Source organism: Scomber scombrus, chromosome 18, assembly GCF_963691925.1.
Source record: "Scomber scombrus chromosome 18, fScoSco1.1, whole genome shotgun sequence".
Taxonomy (NCBI): domain Eukaryota; kingdom Metazoa; phylum Chordata; class Actinopteri; order Scombriformes; family Scombridae; genus Scomber; species Scomber scombrus.
In genome coordinates, this window is record NC_084987.1 from 11,540,428 (window position 1) to 11,564,547 (window position 24,120).

At 41.5% G+C, this 24,120-nt stretch overlaps 1 pseudogene; it reads left to right on the plus strand.

Moving 5' to 3' along the window:
- Positions 1–7,744: 7,744 nt before the first annotated feature.
- LOC133999923 (myosin heavy chain, fast skeletal muscle-like) lies at positions 7,745–23,347 on the plus strand (annotated as a pseudogene).
- Positions 23,348–24,120: the final 773 nt, after the last annotated feature.

Consider the following 24,120-nt stretch of genomic DNA (forward strand, 5'->3'; position numbering starts at 1 on the left):
CTTTTCAATTGATTCATTTTTTAATTTCAAACAATCACTTATAATAGTTCTATGCTACACTATATAGAAATAACCGTTCCTCTTAGACTCTTAATGACAAAAATGTCCCCCTTAAAACTACATTTTTGACCTCCCTGCCAAAATATAATACTTCATGCATTCCTGTGTTCTGTGCTGTCATTCTGGAGCCAGGGGTTCAAAATTGTAGTTTGTTGTGTTTTGCCTATGGGAGAATACAATGAAATCAGTGTTACACAGTCCTGCTGGTCCTGTATTATGAAACACAGCAGACCAGTGTAAAATGTGGTTGCATCCAAAATGACCTGGATGTGTTGGTATGGGTGTGGGAGTCTAATTTGTCTGTGTGAATTGAAAAATAAATGTGTGTGTGAGTGTGTATATGTAAATGTGTTTACTGTATATGCAGGTACAAATGGAGTTTATTAAAGTTAAAATTTGTATTGTGTTGCATGTGTGCATTTATAGCATTGTCTGTTAGTGAAGGTGTGTGTGCGTGTGAGTGTGTGTTTGTGTGTGTGAGAGAGGGAGATAGAGAGAAAGACAGATTTAGACATAATGCTATAAATGTAGACCTGCAAGACTATAAATTCTCCATGTGTAGCTGCAAACACACATTTACGTACACACTCTCAAACACACACACATTTATTTTTCAATACACACATACACACCACATTCTGACACCAATACCCACAGCTGATTATGTTATCTGGTGGGGGAAAAAACTCATATTTTGCAAGTGGGATCAAAAAATTCTGTTTTAATGGGAACATTTTTGTCCCTAAGGAACCCAAAGTAAGTTTTTTTTTTCTTTCTTTTCTTTCTTTTTTTTTTTTTTTTTAAACTGACACTGCACAAAAATGAATAATGCATCAAAATCAAATAAGGCTGTCAATGCTGCTACACCACATTTGGAACGTGCTACACCACAGTGGGGGTTTCCTCACCTATCTGCCTGTAGTCAACACAAGCAGCAAAGCTGTCTTGAATTACAGCCTTCAGAGAGGAGCACTCTATAGGCATTTTAAACAAACAATTCCCAGTGTTCAAAAGATACCCTGATTGTATTCTGTGTAATTAAATCAGGAATTCACCATCAGGATATCAATACATAATGAATACATAACATTAACTAATTCTGCCAGAAGAAATTGTTCATGTGCCTCTGAGTGAAGCAGAAATAATAATGCATATTTTACAGTTAGTCAAACTACTATCTTGACACAGTTGTTGCATTTGGTTAGCACACAATACATGTGTACATGAAACAAAATGAAGAAAACACACAAGGATTGCCGCCAGTCAAATAACCACACCACCAGCATTAGCCACGAGCTACACGTAGGACACATCGGACACTTTGATCAGCAGCACAGGAGCACCTCAGGGGACAGTTCTGGCTCCTCTTCTTTTCACACTGTATACCTCAGATTTCTGCCATAACTCTGAGTCGTGTCACATTCAGAGGTTTGCGGATGATACAGCCATCGTGGGGTATATCAGGGACGACAGAGAGGAGGAGTACAGAAGCCTGGCAAGGGACTTTACTGTCTGGTGTCACACCAACCATCTGCAGCTCAACACCTCAAAGACTAAGGAGCTGGTCACTGATTTTGGGAAGTCCAGACCAAAGCCGTGACCGGTTGAGGTAGAAGCTGTAGACTCATACAAGTATCTTGGGCTGTGGCTGGACAATAAGCTGGACTGGACTACTCACACCAACCACTTCTACAAAAAAGGCCAAAGCAGACTATTTCCTGAGGAGACTGCGATCCTTCAACATCTGCAAGAAAACTCCTTTGGATTTTTTTATCAGTCTGTGGTAGCTAGTGTAATCTTTTACTCTGGGGTGTGCTTGGGGGGCAGCACGTCAAAGAGGGACTCAGCCAGACTGGACAAGCTGATCAGACGGGCCGGTTCTGTCATCGGCATGAAACTGGACCCTCTTGTGACAGTGGCAGAGAAGAGGACTGTGGACAAGCTGCTGCATATTTTCGACGATGCCAGTCACACTCTGCACACTGTCATCAGCAACCAGAGAAGCTCCTTCAGCAACAGGCTGCTCCTCCTCAGATGCAGATCAAACCGACTAAAAAACTCCTTTGTCCCCCATGCCATCAAACTGTACAACTCTTCAGTCGAGGGGAGGAGGGTAAACAGAAGGACACATGTGGAAGGGGAGGAGCAGGAGAGTACAACAGGAAATTAATTAAGCCATAAATACAAAAGTGAAATGTGCAATAAACACTCTCAGGATTCATGTCAATGTGCAATAAACACTTCATTACTTATGTCCAAGTGCAATACACTTAATACTTAATATTTATTTTAAACACTTAGTATTTATATATGTATATGTTTCTTTTACTTCTTATTTGTATGTGTCCTTTACTTCTTTTTTCATTTTTCTTGTGTGCTGCTTTCTACCTTTTCAAATTGTATTGTAATGCTACTGGATCTACACCTGCCCAAAGGGATCAATAAGGTTTTGTCTAAGTCTAAGTCTAAGTCTAGCTTTGTTTGACTAACTGAAAAATATGCAATAATATTTCTTCAGGGACAGGCAATAGACACCTATTAGGGAAAGAACAATATCAATGTAAAGGTCTTAAACTATTTAGAAATTCTTTATTGTAAAAAAACAAACAAAAAAAACAAGTAGCCACAGGAGGACTGATATATTTGTCCAATTACCCAGCCCTAGTAAGAGTTTTAACTGTAAAAACTGTACTGTTAATATCTGTTCGCAGCCACTTTTCTTTAATATCCAGGGATGCAGAAAATGTTTAAAATTGGTCATAAAAGTTTGTCATGAAAGTATTTGGTTTTTAATGTGAATTTACTTGCATTAAGACATTTTGAATGTATTTTCTCAGTAGCATTAAATGGTGATAAATATGGAGATGAGGATGAAGGCCCATGATCAAGTTCAGCAAGTAAAGTCCACTTAATTTTGTAACTATACACATAGTACACAATGTACTATGTGTATAGTTCGTCGTTATTTAGTCTTAAGCAATTAATGCATGTAATGTCATATTGTATGAAAACACAATTAAAAATACAAGAAACTGTTGCAATAATGTTATATTCCATTGGGTGACCAGACCGTGCACCTGGTGACCAGTCAGATCATGAAGATGTGGACCAACAGGAGTCTGCCCCAAGGTGTAGTTACACAGAAGAGGCTGCACATTCTTCACATCCCACACTGTGCCAACCGCAGGGTATTTAACCTAATCATTCTTTTAAGATTAACAAAGAAAGCCTCAGCAAACATTAATTACAATCTATTTGTATTACTAAACTAGGAGACGTTCTAGGCACTGATGTAAGACAAGATTTAAGGTTTTTCTTTTTTGTACAAGGTCATGATGAATTCACAAGCCGGACTGTCTCTCACAGTGTCTGTTATTTATTAACCACAATATAAAGTAGAAAACAATGGCTTTACAGTCCACCTGAGTGTCTTTAGCTGCTAAAGCAACTAGCAGTGTTGCCAACTCCTCAGCAAGGAAAGTAGCTATTGGCTGTCCTAAAAGTCGCAAAATGACGTCATCGCACAATTTGCTTAATTTGCCTTTTTTGCAGAGTCAATGTTTTTACTTATCAATGGCAGCTTGCTTTGGGTGGAACTGTTATAAGGCTTTGCCTTTTGAGTGTGTTTTTTTGTTGTCTTGTGTTTTTTTATATCGCAAAGTTTGGCGTAGTACGTAGTTTACGTCCCCCTCTGTAAGCCAGGGCAGGAACAGCTGCGGCTTTGCGAATGCACGATTCAGTCTGGACGTGGAGTGGTGTGGGTCTCCTCTCTGCTCTGACTGCAGCTGGGACTGTCGCACGAGGCTACTGTGAACCTGACCGCCTGTGAGCGCTTTGGGATGGGGGAGGGTCTCACGGCAGCACCTGCTGCTCGTTGAGGACAGTAATGGCGCTTTTCCACTACACCGTTCCAGCACGACTCGCCTCGACTCGACTCGCCTCGGTTCTTTTTGCGTTTCCACTAGGGAAAATACCTGGTACCTTGTCCTTTTTTAGTACCTGCTCTGGTGAGGTTCCAAGCGAGCCGGTACTAAAATGTGACGTCGACACACTGCTGGCCGCTGATTGGTAGTTGTCGCTGGAAGAGTCATGAGCCGTCCCACACAAGAATCAAACCCGGCATTTTTAAATACCGGCAGCAGCGTTACAACCATACGGCTCAATTTTCTTGCTTTGTGTGTGACAGAAAGCCTCATACAGCAGCAAGTACACCACTGCCTCAATGTCCTCCATTGTTTATGTGTTTTGTGTCGCGTATAAAACGAAGTCACGACAGTTTCGCGGAGCCGTGCTATGACGACCCCGCCCACGTTGAGTAGGTACTTTTTTGTAATGGAAAAGGAACCGTGCCGAGTCGAGGCGAGCCGAGGCGAGTTGTGCTGAAACTGTGTAGTGGAAAAGCGCCATAACTGAAGCACGTATCGCTCATACGTGCTTTCACGTCAGAGTCTCCAAAACACCAGAAAAGTCTCCAATAACACCAGAAAAAGTCGCTAGATTAGTCGCTAGTAGCTAATAGGATTTGGAAAGTCGCCAGATTTAGCGAGAAAGTCACCCGGTTGGCAACACTAGCAACTAGCATGTAAGCTCTCATGCTGGCAGGCAGTAGTGGACTGACATGTATATTAGCGACGTTATGAATCACTGAGTTAATGTAGGAGAGACATGAATGAGCACCTCTCTCTGTCACTCTAAATATTTTCCTGAAGAATATGTCTAATGTGTTTTTCCCCAATACTCAAAAAATTCTATTTGCTTTCTTTTAAGAGCATATGTTCACAGTCAACGTTTCTGATGAAACCAGGCATGTTAAAAGTAAAATAAAATTATTATTATTATTATAACACGTTTAAGTAATTATTTTTTTCAGAATTTAAACAATTAATTAGTTATATCCAGTATATACCTTGTCTCAACATATACTGTATACCAAGTGATCATTAAGAACAGTACTGTTTCTTTGGTTGTGGACGTCGTTGAGTTGTCGTTGAGTGGATGGGAGAGTACTGAACTTTAATGATTCCACTGAATACTTGAGTATAAATAAGTCCAGCTTTATGCTCGACAGCTGTCAAACCGACTCCATACATGGAAGATTTAAAATGCAAAAACAAACTGAAAATAGTTATTGTACTCATGTTTAATTATCTTTTTCATAGCATTTTAAGTACAGTTACAAGGTACAAATACTTGGTTACTTCTCACCTCTGGAAGACACAGACTAAATACACTAGGAGAGGGAAGACAATGAGACACAGGTGCAACGCATTAGGGACAGGAAGTGGATCTGAAATGAGTATATATATATATACATACACACACATATATACATGTATATTTATTTATATATATGTATGTATGTGTGTATATAAATACATACTTATTTACTATTACTACTATATACTATTTATACTAATATAAAATACATTTCAGAGATTATTTGTGAAGAGAAATATCTTTGAACTTGATATATGGTGTTAACAACATTTTTAAGTGTGTCCTAAAAATATTTCAATCAGGAGAGACAAGTGAATAGAAAAAGATATTTATTGTAAATATATGATGAACAAAATCTTAGTAATGACAAAGTCTTTGGCGCTTGAACTCCATGAGGAATCATCTCTGAACGGCTGCATATATATGTAGATCCCCCATGAAGTCCAGACACTGGTGGTGGTGATTACTGATGAGACTGAAGAGAAGATGGCAGATGGGAATAGACTGCAGATCCTGGAGAGAATGGCAGAGATGGGGAGGTGGTGGAGCGCACGAACAGCTGTATGACAGGACTGAAGCAAAGAGAGAGAGGCACATTTAAACGGACCGCTACGAGATGTTAGGCTAAGGCTGAAGTGTGGTGTTTTGCTATTGGTTGCTGAGATTGACAGGTGACTGGCAACAATTGAGATAACGCCCTAGACATAGAAAACTAGGTAATAGATGAGCATGCTTGAAGAAGGCAGAAAGTTACCAATTATGCCACCTCCCTTTGCCAAATATTAATCACTGCTCCCTCCCTCAGTTGAATTTATATATAACACCTGCTCAGCATTCATGGAAAGACCATCCGTCAGAGTTTTATTTCAGATATCTGAGATTTATGTCCTGCTGCAACTATACACCAGAGACATTTCAATGCTTCTCAAAGTTTAAAAGTAATTACTGGACGTGGTGTCAAAATGAACACGACACAAGTGCCATCATAAACTCTGTCAACTGGAAATTATTGCAACCTCCAGATTTATTGGTATTAAAAACCCACAAACACAGTGCACTCTGTTTGTGTTGTTTAGCTCCACCAGTTTGTTTTGATTTCGTCGTGTCCTGGGCCCTGTTCCATAAGGCAGGATTACCAAATAAACCAGGCTTATTTTGGTAGTCTGGCTCATTTTCCAGCGGATCCGGTTCCATAGTTTTGAAGATTGAATTACAAGTTGTATGTTATGTTGTATCAGAATGAAGTATTTAAGTTACACATACACGTTATATAAATAGTATCTAATAAAATATGTGAAATGTAATTACATAACCTTTAAGTATAATTAATTGACACCGTACTTGATGTATTTTGGTACACATCCTTAGACTGCCTATTCAGTTAAATCCAATGTCCCCAAATATTTAAATGTTTAAGACTGTGTTTATAACTTAATTGATATTATGGACAAGCATGTTATTTGTATTGTCATACAACTTCGTAAAATGTTAATTTAATATCTAGAAAATAAAACATGTCACAATTCTGTCCCAGTCTGACTCTATTTCCCTTCACCAGTCTGCCAGATGCCCTCTGACTTTTTTGATTTTTGTTAAAATGGACTGAGTAGGAGAGGGCCCTTGTACAGGAAATTGACATTTGCTTTAACATTAGTTGTGAAACATGACTGAGGAGTTTGACACAACAAGTTAGATGTCAAAGACGCAGGAATTTGTACACCAAGCAGTTAATTCCACGTCTTCTCCATTTACCATTCTTATCCAGAGGACGACAGGAGTTTGTTCAATGCCTGAACTCTCTTTAACTAATCTTCAACATATTATAAAAAAGAAATGTTTTCTGTTTCTATTGATTAGAATAATTTGCATTTACAGCCTCTGTATGCCATATTAGAAAAACTGCATCATCATGAGTCTGTAAATAAGAGTTAGTTCAGGTTATGGTGTACTTGTGTAGTTAAGTTTATTCATGCATATTCATAGATAAGTTTATTGGATGTATAAGAGGATTGTGTTCCTGGAATTTTTTTATTTCTGTTTGAGTTGTGGTTTTTCCTCCTGTCCCCAGCCTGCTTACCCCCTCTACATTTCCCTCTTGTTAGCCTTGACGTGGTCCTTGTGTCTTCCCCAGCCTCTCAGCTCCTTTATTGTTCTCCTGTTCCACCTGCACCTCATTCCCTCATCCCTTCAGTGTTGTTGGATCCTTTTCTCTCTCTGATTCTTAATAGAAGAAAGTGATTTCAGTTGATATTAGTTATGTAGTATATTACATTTATATAAAATATATAAAGTGGGGCCATGATGTGAGGTCACTATAGGAAATTATATAATTTTCTCTCAAATACTGAATGCTATTGTCATCCTTATGAGACATTTAATTGACAACAAGATAGTTTCAGAGAATCTGCCAGGATCCATTGATTTGGATCATTCAATACAAGTTTAGTCACACTAGGCTAGTCTGATGATGAAGACTCAACCTCTATGCACAGGATTCCTCATGAGGAGGGAATGTCTTAAGAGGATGGAGAGGAAAAGGATCACAATTGTTGTTGTTAAGTCACACCTTAGTAAAAATGATTTTATATTATTTTTCCAGAGAATCTATATTCTATCCGTTCAAGCCTTGTCTTAAGAGTGCTAAGACTGACGAGGGAGTTGCTGCAGCCCTGGACAAGTGGAAGAAGCTGGAGAAAATGATTTCCTTGTTTAAAAGAAAAGAAAATAATCATCTAAACGGCAAATAACAGCTGAGAGTAGAATAAAAAATTAGAAGTGATTTCTTAGTCCATTGTAGGGAGATTGGGGTCACTTGCCAAGCACAAGGCTAATATTTGCTGGCCAGCTACTACCTGTAGCAAACCGTTTTCTATCTGTTCATTGTTTTTGTATACTAGTTTTCACTGATTAAACATTCAACAACAATACAAATCTTACCATCATCATTCCATCATGTGGAATTCTGCTATTTGATCTGTTGCTCAGAACTATAAACTAAAGTTTAACGATGCCCTGTGTTTTGATATTCCACGCTGGTCTGGGTCATGTGTGCACATGATTGCTGTAAACAATGCCATTGGTTCATGAGCATGACAATCTACAAGAACATCATCTGGTTGTTGCAGCCCTCAATGATTTTTTTGTTTGTTTGTTTTCTACACCATTGAAGTCCACAAACGAGATAAAGAATGAATGAGTGTCTCAAATTACCTATTTTGAATTCAAAATGGTGAATTTCGCCACATAATGTGTACGTTAAACACATACTGTAGGAAGTTGAGAACCTCTCAGTTGCTGACGAAAGGTGTGAAAGCCTGATTAAGAGCAATATCCAACTGTAGGCAAACTCAAAGAGACAACTGAGAGACTGGAAGATGAAGGGAAATCAATGCTGAGCTGACTACCAAGAAGAGGAAGCTGGAGGATGAATGCTCTGAGCTGAAGAAAGATATTGATGACTTGGAGCTCAACCTTGGCTAAACTGGAGAAGGAGAAACATGCCACAGAAAACAAGGTTGGATCATTTTAATATTTTATTTGTATAAAAATAGATAATGTATATGAAATGTTCTTTAATATAGATATAAAGTGATGGAAATAATGCATCTTTCTCAACACTTTCAGGTGAAAAACCTGACAGAGGAGATGGCATCTCAAGATGAGTCTATTGCCAAGTTGACCAAGGAGAAGAAAGCCCTCCAAGAGGCTCACCAACAAACACTGGATGATCTCCAGGCAGAGGAGGACAAAGTCAACACTCTGACCAAGGCCAAGACTAAGCTGGAGCAGCAAGTGGACGATGTGAGGAAACATTGCTTTAACATGTTTGTTTTTTTGTTTTTTTTTGAACAAATTTTTTTATTGTTTTTCAACAAAGACACAGAACATACAATTTGCCATCATGTCAGTTACAGAAATGGATAAAATAAAATAAAATAAAACAAAATACAGTATAGCCATCCATCAATTCTTCCAGCCGACCGCCCCCTATACACCCTCACAGCACATATAGGTGCCCCTCCCCATATTGCTCCGCGTACATACAGATTTCACCCATTAATGTAGTCACAGTCATATCAGCATCCTACGCAGTAAGCAGTGATAAATCAAACAGATCAAAAACAAAACAATATGGTAGTGTGTAAATGCCACACTGCAAACAAGGACACTTAAGGATTCATCTCAGGTGGGCGTGACCATTGTAAGGAAGACTGGCCCCTCTTCACTAGCTGAGTCAATTCGTCAGGTAGGTAGTTAAGCAGAGGAGCCCACATTTCATTAAAGGACCTTTCATTACCCTTCACAACTGCACTAAGTCTTTCATGGGGGAGGACCCGGAATATTTCCCTATACCATAGGGTAACAGTAGGTGGTCTATCAGTGATCCAGTTAATTAAAATGCATTTTCTGGCCAATAATAATAATTTGTCGCATAATTTGAACTTCAAATGGGTTAAAGTCACCTCCCTTGATGGAAGGCCGAGGATGAAAAGGCCAGGGTCCTTCCTCATCTTTACTTGAAAAATACCACTCAGTTCCTGCGAGATTGTACCCCAAAATCTTTTTATCAATTTACATTGCCAGAAATAATGGTAGTATGTTCCAACCTCTCTATGACACTTATTACACAAAGGTGAAATCTGACGGTCCATCTTATTTAGTATGTATGGCGTTAAGTGTAGACGGTGTAGTATTTTATATTGTGTCTCTCTCAGTCTGTTACATGTAAAGGTAGATTTAAATACTTTAATGGCCTCCTGCCAGTCGTCTTCAATATACTCTGTGTCAAGATCTTTCTCCCACTTCTGTGCAATGCTTGTGATATCGCCTGTGCTAAGAGAATATAGTAGAGCATAGAAGGAAGAAATAAAACGGGTGAGACCTTTTCGGGAGATGAGGAACCTCTCAACCTCACTATACATGACTGGATCAAGAGGGGGTAGGGTCTTAGATCCAACGTAGTGCCTGACCTGAAGAAAGCCATAGTGATGTTCTTTAGGGATACTGAATTTGGACTGCAATTGTTGGAAAGTCATTAGTATCATATTGTCATATAAGTCTCCAATCACACGCACCCCGTTGCCGTGCCACCTGTCAAAAATATTGGGATGGAGACCTGGGGGGAAATCCTGATTCCTCGTAAGAGGGGTCAGGAATGAGGCATAACTTCCTCTGCCTAGATGTTTACAAATTTCCTGCCACACTCTAATAGTGTTGTATATAATTGGATTATTCTTGATATCCCTATGTAACTTTTTCTTATCGCTCATGACCAAGCTCCATAGCGAGGATGGCAAAGAGGACCACGAATCTAGACAGGGCTTGGATTCAAGATGAGCATGTAACCATTCCCATAGGAAGCGTGAGTGGCATGCCCAGTTGTAATGAGTTATGTTTGGCAGGCCTACGCCTCCTTTGTCAGAGGGTAGCTGTAATGTTTTTATTTTCTGTCTCGGCCTCTTGCCATGCCATATGAATCTAGAAAATGCCCTCTCTATATCAAGAGCGACCTTCTTGGAGATCCACAGGGGTAACATTTGTAGGGGATATAATAACCTGGGGAATACGTTCATTTTAATTAAACTAATGCGCCCCATAAAAGATATAGGGAGGTCGTGCCATCTATCCAGGTCCTTCTTTATTTTAGTTACTATGGGAGAAAAGTTAAGCTTCCATAGCTCAGTCAGGTCTGGTGAGACTTTTATCCCAAGGTAGGTGAAGCCTGCGGGGGACAATTTAAAGGGGCAGTTAGCAAGTGAAGCCAGGTCAGTCGGACTGCCCAATGGCATAGCCTCTGATTTGCCATAGTTGATCTTGTAGCCTGAGAATGAGCTGAGCTCCTGGATAATTGAGAGAATAGTTGGGATTGATATGTCAGGTTTTGTCAGGAACAACAAGATGTCATCAGCATAGAGTGCAATTTTATGGGTTGTCCCTCCTATCGACATCCCATGTACGTCTTTGTGTTGTCTAATAGCCTCCGCTAGGGGCTCAAGTGCTAGCGCAAAGAGCAACGGAGACAGGGGGCAACCCTGTCTCGTCCCCCTACGCAGTGGGAAAGGCGACGACTGTGTGCCATTAGTTACAATACAGGCCTGTGGAGAGTTGTAGAGTATCTTAACCCATTTAAGAAAATCCCCCCCCAACCCAAACCTCCCAAGGGCGTCGAATAAGTATTCCCACTCTACCCTATCGAACGCCTTTTCAGCGTCTAAAGATACAGCAAGTCCTCTATGATTTTCTTTACTTGAGTACTGTATGATGTTCAACAGTCTCCTCACATTTGTGAGGGAGAGCCTATTCTGTATAAATCCGGTTTGGTCTGTATTTATTAGAGAGGGCAAGAGTTTTTCCAGTCTTGTTGCAAGCAATTTTGATAGCAACTTACTATCCACATTAATAAGGCTAATGGGCCTAAATGAGCCACAGATATCAGGGGGCTTATCTTTCTTAAGGATAAGTGTAATGTTTGCTAGATTAAGCGTTGGGGGGAGGTGACCAGTCCCAAAAGAATCCAGATACATGTCAGTAAGTGGTCCGGCTATCAGGTGAGTCAATTTCTTGTAGAACTCCGGACAGAACCCATCAGGTCCTGGTTCCTTTCCAACCTTAAGGGATGCTATGGCTGCACGGACCTCCTTCTCAGTCACTGGTGCCGTTAATTTTTCTTTTTCTCCCTCTGACAGGGATGGGAGGGACACCTTATCGAGAAACTCCTTCCTCCTCTCCTCAGAAAACTCACATTCAGATGAATAAAGCTTCTGATAAAATTGCCTCATTATTTTATTGATGTCTTTGGTTTTGTAGTGTCTAACCTGATTGTCATCCAGCAGTGATGGTATCGTGTTTGACTCCGTTCTACCTCTTGCCAATCTTGCTAAAAGACGGCCAGGTTTGTTTCCTGACTCATAGAGCCTATGCTTTGCAAAAAAGATGGCTGACTCAGCCTTTTTAGTTAGCAGTTGGTTTAGGGCCGAACGAGCTGCTTCCAATTTTTTAGACAGAAATTTAGAGGGTGCACTTTTAAATTGTACCTCCAGCTGCTGTATTGTATTTTCTAAGCTAAGTTGTTCCTTCATAGCAGCCTTTTTCTGAGCTGTGGTATATGATATAATACTCCCCCTAAGATAGGCTTTAGCCGTTTCCCATAGCAGAGACGGACTAACATCGGGAGTCTTATTAGTAGCAATAAAAACATTCCACTGTTCGGTAATATAATCAATGAATGGAGGACTGCTCAGTAGCGAGGGGTTCATCCTCCAGTGGCGAGAGGAGGGGTCAGTATAAGGAGGACAAATGCTCAAACTTACATGAGAGTGGTCAGAGAGTGAGCATATGCCAATTGAGCACTCCTTTACCCTATCCAAAACCATTCTGGACGACAGGAAAAAGTCGATTCTTGAAAATGTCTGATGGGGATTGGAAAAAAAGGTGAAATCTCTCTCCCTGGGATTGGTCATTCTCCAAGTGTCAAACAGTTCTAAATCATGGCAGAACTCTTTTAGTCTGAGGCTCTTCCGAGGGATTGGGCTAGGTTTAGGTGGGGACTGGTCAAGGCATGGGTCAGGCACACAATTGAAGTCGCCCCCTAATACAACATATGGGGTCGATACTGATGAGACCTCAGATAAGAGCTTAGGGAAAAAGGCAGAGTCGTATGAATTTGGGCCATATATGCAACCAATGAGTATCTGTTCCCCGTAAAGATAGCCTGAGATAAGGATATAACGACCATCATTATCTTTTATGGTTTTCTCTAAGGTAAACGGGAGACTACGGTGGACCAATATGGCTACACCTCTGCTATTTGTGTTGTAGGATGAGTAAAACACTTGGCCCACCCAGGACCTCCTTAATTTGAGATGTTCCAAATCGTTTAAGTTAGTTTCAGACAGTAAGGCTATTTGTGTTTTCTCCTTTTTCAGAAAAGCAAGGATCTTTTGCCTTTTAATGACATTATTGAATCCCTTAACATTCAGGGAAACTATTCTGAGATCACTCATAGCATTTTAGAGATATGAAGTAAAATGTTGCGTAATCTAGCAGAGAGCTTTGTGACAGGGCAGAGGGGCTCAGTGTCTTTACCACAAACGGGCTGAGAAATGGACAGCTCCATGAAATATCTTATGGAAGGCTTCAGATATATGATGGCATAAGTAAATAAACATGACTGAACATCATGAACAAAGTATTCATCCCCAAACGATGAAATCCCGGCAAACACCCAGTTAAAGAATCCCCAGAACACCCCCCCTCCCCAACCCCCCCACCACCCACTAACCCGGAATGGGCCAATAGTGTGGCGCGTTGAACAACTAGCGGGGCACGTGAAACCGAGCAAAAACATCACTGAGAGAGAAGAAAAAAAGAGAAAAGAAAAAGAAAGTCTTCTCCACTCCCCCGCTCACCACGAGCTAAAAAGATCACAACCATACAAACTAACATGGTTATATTTTGGCAACCAGCTTGAGCTCTCCATCAACGTTAATTGAAGTGAATTGCAGCATAATGTGAGAGGAAAAAACAAAAAAAACAGCTAAGACTTAACTTAACCACACAAAGTTTATCTAACACACCTTCTCACAAATTATGAAAGATCTGACCATATCTGCAATGAGCAAAACACGCGTATTTTTACATCACCTCTAGCTCAGCTCAGTCCGTCCACGTAGGCAAGCGCATCCTTCGGTGAGTGAAAAGAGTGACTTTTTCCTCTGTGGGAGAAACTCAGGGTAGCGGGGAAGCGCATGGAAAACCGTATGTTCATGTCAATAAGTCGTTGGCACACTCCGTTAAACGCACGTCTCATTTCCTTGACTCCACTAGCCAGGTCTTGTCGGATGAATATGGTCTGTCCCTCATGTGTCAGCGGTCCTTTCTCCCTGGCCGCGGCGAGGATCCTCATCTTATCCCTCGGGTTGTGCAACTTGATAATCACTGCGCGGGGCCGGTTGGGCTTTGGCGGGCCGAGGGACCTGTGGGCACGGTCAATTTTAATGATGCCCCGCTTGGTCTCCAGGTTCAGCAGTGTAGGCAGCCATTTCTCAAAGAACGTAACCGGCTGTCGGCCCTCCGCGTTTTCTTTGAGGTTGAAGATTAAAATGTTGTCCCTGCGGCTGCGTCCCTCAATGTCAATGCTCCTCTCAGTCAGGGCGCGCACTTTAGTCTCCAGTCCCTTCAGCCTGGACTCCATGGCCGACATGTTGTCCTCCACGTCCGAAACGCGACTCTCAGCTTCGGTGATACGTTTTGTGTTGGACTCCAGTCGTGTAATAATATTTTCCAATGTGGCTGAGAGATCTCCAAACTTCTTCTCCATCATCGTTGATATTCTCTCAGCGACATATTGTGATATTTCCATAGCGAGGGCTTCGTTGTCCACAGCAGGTGTGACGTTAGCATCCACGCTAGCTGCCGCAGTCTGGTTCGGTTCTGGTTCCTCAGCAGACATATTTACCGCGGGTTTGGAGGCTTTTTGTGTTCGGCGTGTTGTCTGGATGCTTTTAAGTAAGTTTTTGTAAGGTTGTTATTTTTTAAAATGAGGTTAATAGTGACATATAGCTCAGTAGCAGCGGGAGCTCAGCAACGGTCGACTGCTCAGGGTGACGACATCACGTTCCTCCCTAACATGTTTGTTTTAACTGTGAGAATTGATATTCCATGATGAAAATTCAAAAACATTATGTCTTGTCACGATATAACATTATCTCAAAATGAAGTTCTTGCCTTCATTTACAGAAATTCAGAGATGTGTCAGACATTAAGCATTTCTTTTTGCTCTCTGCATTAACTTTGAGACCAGCCAGCTGCTCAGCAAAATTGAGGATGAACAGTCTCTTGGTGCTCAGCTTCAGAAGAAAATCAAGGAGCTCCAGGTTAGTATTTGACATGAATATTATACTCAGTGACTGAAAAACCGCTGATTACAGTGTTTTCTAGTTAACAAGCCTTCTTGATATTACCGTCATCAAACCTAGGCACGTATTGAGGAGCTGGAAGAAGAAATCGAGGCTGAGCGGGCTGCTCGGGCTAAGGTGCAGAAAGTTCAGAGATCAGTGAGGAAGCTGGTTGAGCAACAGCCGCTCAGATTGAGATGAACAAGAAGCGTGAGGCTGAGTTCCAGAAGCTGCGCCGTGACCTTGAAGAGTCAACCCTCCAGCATGAAGCTACCGCAGCAGCTCTCCGCAAGAAGCAGGCAGACAGTGTTGCAGAGCTGGGAGAGCAGATCGACAACCTCCAGCGTGTCATGCAGAACCTGGAGAAGGAGAAGAGCGACTACAAGATGGAGATTGATGATCTTTCCAGCAACATGGAGGCTGTAGCTAAAACAAAGGTATGCACCGATTTTCCCCAAAACGCAACTTAGATTTGATTTGTTTATGTAAATATTTCTAAATACATCATGTTTTGTTTTATATGGCAACTTGGAAAAGATGTGCAGAACTCTTGAGGACCAGCTGAGTGAGCTTAAGTCCAAAAATGATGAGAATGTGCGCCAGCTGAATGACATAAATGCACAGAAGGCAAGACTGCTATTTTGATAAATGGCACATTTATAATTTGTCTTTCAGGTGAGTGTTCTCGCCAGCTTGAGAAAAAAGATAAGCAGGCTTACACTCAGCAGATTGAGGAGGAAGTGAAGGTATAACAAGTTTACATGTCTTTATACTATGCACTATTTATAGGTTATCTGACCATGTTAGAAAAAGGAAGGGAGAAATTCAAAACTTCCTTAATTTACTTCCATAGTTGGCCAATCACTGCACAAAGTAGCTGTGAATGTTGGATTGCCTATTTAGAAATGTTATCACCATTTATCTAATCAGAGGATTTAGGGAAATGGACCTATTTCTCTACATGTAGAGTTGCTGATATACCTCCATCTTATCTTTCATGACTGCTAACACATCTGTTTCACCTTCCTCACCAAGCACTACCTGAATTCCTAGAATCTAAATCTAACATACTACACTAAAATACAAATCTGATTTAAAAGTAAATTGTGCAACGCTAAATGACTAAATCAACATGTTTCACCATTATTAATTTTGTATTTAGAGAAAATGTTGGTATTTGTATACATAATAGATCAATTAAAATGCCTCTTGCCATGTTCATAAGGCCAAGAATGCCCTGGCCCATGCTGTTCAGTCAGCCCGTCATGACTGTGATCTACTCAGAGAGCAGTTTGAGGAGGATCAAGAGGCTAAAGCTGAGCTGCAGCGAGGAATGTCCATGTCCAACAGTGAAGTGGCTCAGTGGAGAAGGGTGGAGAACGAAATATGAGACTGATGCTATCAAGCGCACTGAGGAGCTGGAGGAGTCCAAGTAAGTCCATTTAAATATGTTTTCAATTCAATTGCTTGCGTTTCAAGAAAGCATTCCACATATGTTATTATCAACATGCAATTGAAATTCTTTACTACAGGAAAAAGCTTGCCCAGCGTCTGCAGGATGCTGAGGAGTCCATTGAGGCTGTGAACTCATAGTGCGCCTCTCTGGAGAAGACCAAGCAGAGGTTACAGGGTGAGGTGGAGGACCTCATGATTGATGTAGAGAGAGCTAATGCTCTGGCTGCCAACCTTGACAAGAAGCAGAGGAACTTTGATAAGGTAATAGGAATCAGAACCACACTGGTTTGAATGAAACACAAATGTATCTTGGTAATTAATCATTGTTATTAATCTATATAATTCTAGGTCCTTGCAGAATGGAAACAGAAATATGAGGAGGGCCAGGCAGAGCTGGAAGGAGCCCAGAAGGAGGCTCGCTCTCTCACTACTGAACTGTTCAAGATGAAGAACTCTTATGAGGAGGCTCTGGATCAGCTGGAGACCATGAAGAGAGAGAACCTGCAGCGTAAGTCAATCCCACAGTTAATGTAACTATTATAGTGATTGTGGGTTCTTCCATCCCAGACCTGACTGAACAGATTGGTGAGACTGGAAAGAGCATCCACGAGCTGGAGAAAGCCAAGAAGACTGTGGAACACTGGAGGAAGCAGAGGTAAAAATCGAACTTACAATACTAAATGACCACCTATGTGATAACACACAAACACATTTATGAAATGGTATGTATTCATTTGATTTATTCCTTTATTTATTTTTTCTGAGAAAACACTCGTAACCTTTAAGCACATTTTAAACCTTTTCATTCAGGGCACACTGGAGCACGAGGAAGCCAAGATTCTCCGTGTTCAGTTTGAGCTTAACCAGATCAAAAGGTGAGGTAGACAGGAAGCTGGCAGAAAAGGACGAGGAGATGGAGCAGATCAAGAGGAACAGCCAGAGGGTGATTGAATCCATGCAGGGCACTCTTGATTCTGAGGTCAGGAGCAGAATAGATGGCCTTAGAGTCAATAAGAAGATGGAGGGAGATCAGAATGAGATGCAGATTCAGCTGAGCCATGTTAACAGGCAGGCTGCTGAGTCCCAGAAACAACTGAGGAATGTCCAGGGACAGCTCAAGGTGAGCTTTGTCTGACCAATGATTAAACAAATGTTGAACAGCAAAGAAAGTTAAGTCTTCAACTCTTCCACATATTTCCAGGATGCCCAACTGCACCTTGATGATGCTGTCAGAGGACAGGAAGACATGAAGGAGCAGGTTGCCATGGTGGAGCGCAGAAATGGCCTGATGGTGGCTGAGATTGAGGAGCTCAGAGCCGCTCTTGAGCAGACAGAGAGGGGACGCAAAGTGGCTGAGCAGGAGTTGGATGATGCTAGTGAGCGTGTTGGACTGCTTCACACTCAGGTTTATATTCCATAATTCACAAGAAAATGTCTTTATACAGAATGAATGAAGTATACATACCAGCTTTGTTATACATGTTTTAATATTCAGAACACCAGCCTGTTGAACACCAAGAAGGAGCTGGAGTCTGACCTTGTACAGGTTCAGGGTGAAGTGGACGATGCTGTTCAGGAATCAAGAAATGCTGAGGAGAAAGCCAAAAAGGCTATCACTGATGTGAGTTTGTTTATGAGTCTTCTTTTATAAAATTCAGCTTCACTTCACCAAACATTTGTTTATGCATGCTGTCCATCATTTCAGGCTGCTATGATGGCTGAGGAGCTGAAGAAGGAGCAGGACACCAGTTCTCACCTGGAGAGGATGAAAAAGAACCTGGAGGTCACAGTCAAGGACCTGCAGCACCGTCTGGATGAAGCTGAGAACCTGGCCATGAAGGGTGGCAAGAAGCAGCTCCAGAAACTGGAGTCAAGGGTATGCTCTTAATCCATCTGTTTCAGGATGTCAATCACACTTTCAATATGTGGAATTAATTAATTCTCCCTACTAAAATTCCTTTTAAAAGGTTTTGATATACTATGCATTGTGAACTAGAAAGTGAAGTTGAAGCTGAGCAGAGACGTGGAGCTGATGCTGTTAAGGGCGTCTGCAAATATGAGGGGAGAGTGAAGGAGCTGACCTACCAGATAACCTCTGATTTTACTAAAAACAATCATAATTTTAGAAGAAGAAGAATGTGCACAGACTTCAGGATCTGGTGGATAAACTGCAGCTCAAAGTCAAGGCTTACAAGAGACAGGCTGAGGAGGCGGTGAGTAAAATGTTTTGTAATTTGTTATGCAGGAATGTTGCACAAATCAAAAATTACAAAAAGAAAACATACTAATATGATGTCAAATTAAAAAACTACCACAAACTTCAACTCCAAACCCTTTGCAGGAGGAGCAGGCCAATACTCACTTGTCCAGGTTCAGGAAGGTCCAGCATGAGATGGAGGAAGCTCAGGAGCGTGCTGACATCGCAGAGTCCCAGGTCAACAAGCTGAGAGCCAAGTGCCGTGATGCTGGAAAGGTAAATGCCTCAATCGATTTCACAGTGTATCATGTATCAAACATAAGCACTTAGATTATCTATATATCCATGTTCAATAACCATTAACTCTCAAAATAATGGGTAGGTAGTGCCCCACTGCACAAGCACTATTGCTGATAACAGACCCTTAATAAATCAAAATCTTTCTTTAAGAGTACACTCTTAAACTCTAATTCTGTCATCCGATAAAATATTTAATTCATTTTTCTTTCAGTATTAAATGTAAATTTTTACTATACTACATTCTGAACACTGCAAACAAGTATTAATAAGTATAATTGATTTCAGGGAAGTAACTCTGCTGAATAAGACAAGATCCAGCTGAATCATTTCAACAAAGTTCATATAATATGAGCCGATTTAGAATTATATTCTGTACATTTTCAATAAATGCTGAAAAATCTTAAATGTTGTGTTTTCTTTTTACTTCTTGTTTGTCATATTAAACCTTAGATACCCAAGCTGGCTTTGATAACAGTTACATGACATTATAACACTGTGTGCCAATAAGAACAACATCTACAATACATTGGATTATATGCTCAAGACTCTTTTAGTATTCATGTTGTTCAGTTTATCAAAAACAAATATGGATTGGTTAAAAAATTAAAAAAGAGAAGCAATGATTTCACACAACCGAGTTCAAAACAAAGTATACAAAAATAAATATATACTGTACATCCATTTAACATGTAACTATCAAAGTGGAAAAACAAATAAATATACATACATAAATATACTTCAACAACTAGCTTATCCATCATGGAGAAGCCAGTCACGAGCCTAGTAAAGACCTTTGACTGTAGCCTCAGGGGTGCAGTGGCAATGCAAGCAAGCATTAAAGCTGCAGTCAGTAACTTTGAGGAGAGAGAGGACTTAGCGTCAAATTTGAAGAAGTACAACTTTCAGATCCCTCTCCCTCCCTCTCCGCTGCACTCCTGCTGTGCCTCTAAAGTCCCTCGCTGATTGTTGTTGCTGCGTCATTACTTTCTCTACGCTCCTGAAGCCGCTCTCCCGAGCTGAGGAGGAAGGGGGAGGGGTCTGTGTGCGTGAGCAGTGATTGACAGCTGTCAGACACTCCATCAGACACCATCCTGGCTCTGATTGGTTTTTTGTCCAGTCGCGTTGGATTCTGGCAATTTGCCAATTTGCAGTAGGAGCAATAGATGGGGCTAAATGAGCCTGTTTTTTTTTTGTTTTTTTTACAGATTACTAGTTTCATGTAATGCTGTCTTTACATAGTGACAGTCTTAGCAAATATGACAAAAAGTTACTTTTATAAAAATTACCAACTGCAGCTTTAAGGAGCTTGAGACTTGGCTCACCTCAATAGACAAGTGTGGGACACCTGGCAAGTTCAAAGCTTGGATATACTAACACAGCATTTTACCTTGAGTCTTCTGGCCTCTGCTGGTATATGAGGTAACCACGCCAAAAGTGAAGACCTGGGAGAGGAAGGTCAGTTACTACCTACATAGATGACTGGGTCTGCCACACAGCCTAAGCACTGTAACACTGTATGGGAGGATCAACAAACTCAAGCTCCCTATCAGCAGTCTCGACGAGGAGTTCAGAGGACTTCTCTGTCGGGACTCCAGGGCCTCCACAGTGGCATCAACAGGAATCATTGTTTGGAAAGGCAGAAAGTAGAGAGCCCAGGAAGGCCTGGAGGAAGATGAGTCCCAGCTGAGACCCAGGACTTAGGTTGGCATGGGGACAAAAGGACGGGCAGGACTGAGAGGCAACCCACAACTGGTAAGGACAGACAGCATTAAGTCCTGGAGGAGGTGCGGCCTGGTGTTGAGAAGGAACAAACAGAAAAGAGCATGGACAAAGTGGGAGGGAGCACTGCAGAAAAACACGTCCTGGACTGACATCTGAGAGGCAGAAACCCAGCACATCAATTTCATGGTCCAGGCTGTGTATAATGTCCTGCCTGGCCCAGCAAATATCCATGTCTGGGGCAAGAGTGAATCTCCAGCATGTCCTATATACCCCAGGAAACGTTCTTTCGAACACATCCACAGCAAGTGCCCATCAACTCTGGGGGAGGACTGCTACTGTTGGCAATGCAATAGTGGCCCTTGAATTGGGGTGCAGAGACTTTGCTGGTCACTCACTCTGCAAGGACCACAAGGTCTACAGTCTATTTGGTATAACTGGGGCAGCAAAAAGGAAAGCCATCAAGTCCAGCATGGAGGCTGCAAAAAGAGCCTCCAGATAGTCAATGCTGCTGGCAAGGTCTGATCAACCCTGGCTGTTCGCCTGAGTGAGGAGGTAAGATGATTAAAGACCTAAAACCCTAACCCCTGATGACCTCAGGAACATCACTGATGTTGTGTCCCAGCACATCTGAGGATGTATTATTTAATTACCCAGCTTGCTGTGGGTTTATGACAACTACAACTGCTCAGGAGTGTGCTGACAAGATATGATAAGAGCTGGAAAAAGAATCTTGTGATAATATTTTACAAAACATTACTACAAGGGCACCTTACTTAATGGGGTTATTTAAGTTGATTTATAAGTTCAATATGTATTACTGTCACGGGTGTGTGTGACCACCAATTTAAAGAGACTAAGTGAGGCCTCTACTGAGGAGCTGCAGACCAAACACAACAGGCAGTAGAGGTTTTTACACTATTAACTAAAAACAGCTAAGATGATAAAACAGTGGTAATTAAATGCTTTAAAAGGGATGATTATAAAAAGTGTCAATAAATAAAAGTTCATTAAGTAGCATGGAGTAGGCTGGAGCTGGTGGGGGGGATGCAGTTCAGTCGCAATGCAGTTCGTTTGGTCCAACAGTCTTTTGGGTTAGCTCTCCTTCTTGTCCACTCTCTTACCCTGGATTTCCACAGGGTCCGTCTGCGGCACCTTACAGCTGCGCCACAGTTTAGCTCCGTCCTCTGCCCAGCTTCAACTCACACCGTGAGCGTTACAGCAGCGGCGCGGTGCCTTGCGAGCCAGCAGTATTCCTGCGAGATCACGCGATAATCGCGAGATCCCGCGAACTGGGTGTATAAAGTCAACAACAAGAAACAACTGGTTTCTTTGCTTCTCGGATGTGAAACGAGACCCTTTGATCGATTGACTGCTCACCTGGGGCCACCGGTTATGACGTAATGTGGATGTGAGGTTGTGGTCTGCGCATTGTGTTTTATTTTGAAAGGGGACGGAAGTTTTATTATGCCGATTCTGTGTCTGACTTCCTGTCTGGTGCAATCTGCTCTTTTGAGCTTGTCGCGAGTTAGAAACGTGTCCGTGAAAAATAGAAATGCTGCGGATTGATAGCGCTGCGGCGCGGAGAGCCGCTGCTGGGACGTTGCTGAGACGTTGCTGACACGCTCCCTGTGGAAATACTCTCATTGATTATAGTGTTACCTATCAGCTCCGGTGACCGTGGCGCAGCTGTAACGTGCCGCTGACGGACCCAGTGGAAATTGGGCTTTAGCCACGCTGTTGCTGCCAGGGGCACCTCTGACTAACACATACAGAGGATAAAATCAATGAATGTTTTCTAGACTAAGAGACCCCTCAGAACATAATACAACTCAAACCAAGGAAAACAAGCACATGCAATTAAACCAAAGCAACAAACCAAGTAAAAACAATATATAAAAAGCATGCAAATAAAATCCAAACAAATAAACAAAACTAAGGGGTGTCTCTTGTCCTTCCTCTATATTGGTACGTTTGGGATAAATGAGAAGGGAGTGAATAAAAAGCGGTATGTAGCTCGGAGGAGGGGTGAAGCCTGTCTCAACCCCTCCACATTTCCCGTGATGCGTCTCCCTTTCTTTTCCTCTGGTCAGCTAGTAGACGCTTGCTGTTACTTCCTGTCAGAGCAGAGGAGCCAGATCGATGCAGTGATTGCAATTATGCTGTAGGCTGAACTTCTCTTCCTTTGCGTCCTCTTCGCACCCGTACCGTGGCGTCTCTCCCTCGTGCTTCCTGACTGCTCCTCTTCTGCTGCTCTTCTTCCTCTTTACCTGTTGAAAACCCCGCCTTGCCAACCCAACCACCAATCACATGCCTACAACCCTGACTCCTATGTAGGCAATTAAGAAAACAGTGTCACCACTAGTCCAGCCACCAGAATTATTGTTACCCCGTGACATTACCATTTAAACTATTACTATACTGTAATATTTAATTTAATTGTAAGAATACATGCCTAATCATTTTCTCGTAATTTTCTTTCTAGTCTGATGCTGCTGAATAAGACACATCCATGGGCCTTTCTACAGAGTTCACAAAATACAAACTAGTCTTCAAAAGAAAACTGGCTCAAAGATCCTTAAGATCTGAAGATGCAGACTTTTTCTTGCTTTCGGTCACAAGGTGTATTCATATTCCAACTTTGGGGAAAGAAATCAAATGTTTTAGCAGACTTCTTGGCCTGAAAACACGTCATACCATACCCAACAAGAATATGTGGATAACTGCAAAGGACAGTACACACGGGCAGACAACCCATATCCTCCATCCTCTAACCCCTCACCTGACCCTCTGTTGCACATTACTCAGGGCATTCAGAGGACTGCTCTATCCAAATCAAGGACCCAACAACACTCACCATTTAAGGAATTAGCATTAACCACAGACATCAGTATCATTACTATTATTAATAATAACATCACATTGATAGTCAGGCACTCAGATCCCACTCTCTCAGACAACCCAAGGATTGAATTGAAAGTACTCAGTTGTACCAATATTTTATTATTGACCTTTTTTATATAGAAATATAACAGATGAGCGTTACATGGATCCTATGGAATATAATGCTTTTCTAGTGCCCTAACTTGCTTTATACACTTTGCTGCTCCAAGATTAGATGAAAACTATTAAATTGATCACAAATCAAGAAAACATGCATTTTATGACTATCTTGACAGTGTGTATTGTCAAATTTGTTCTATCAAGGTAACATTGTAATTTCTGCCATAGGATTGGGACTGGCATTGGTTGATCAAAACAAAAACAACAAAACTC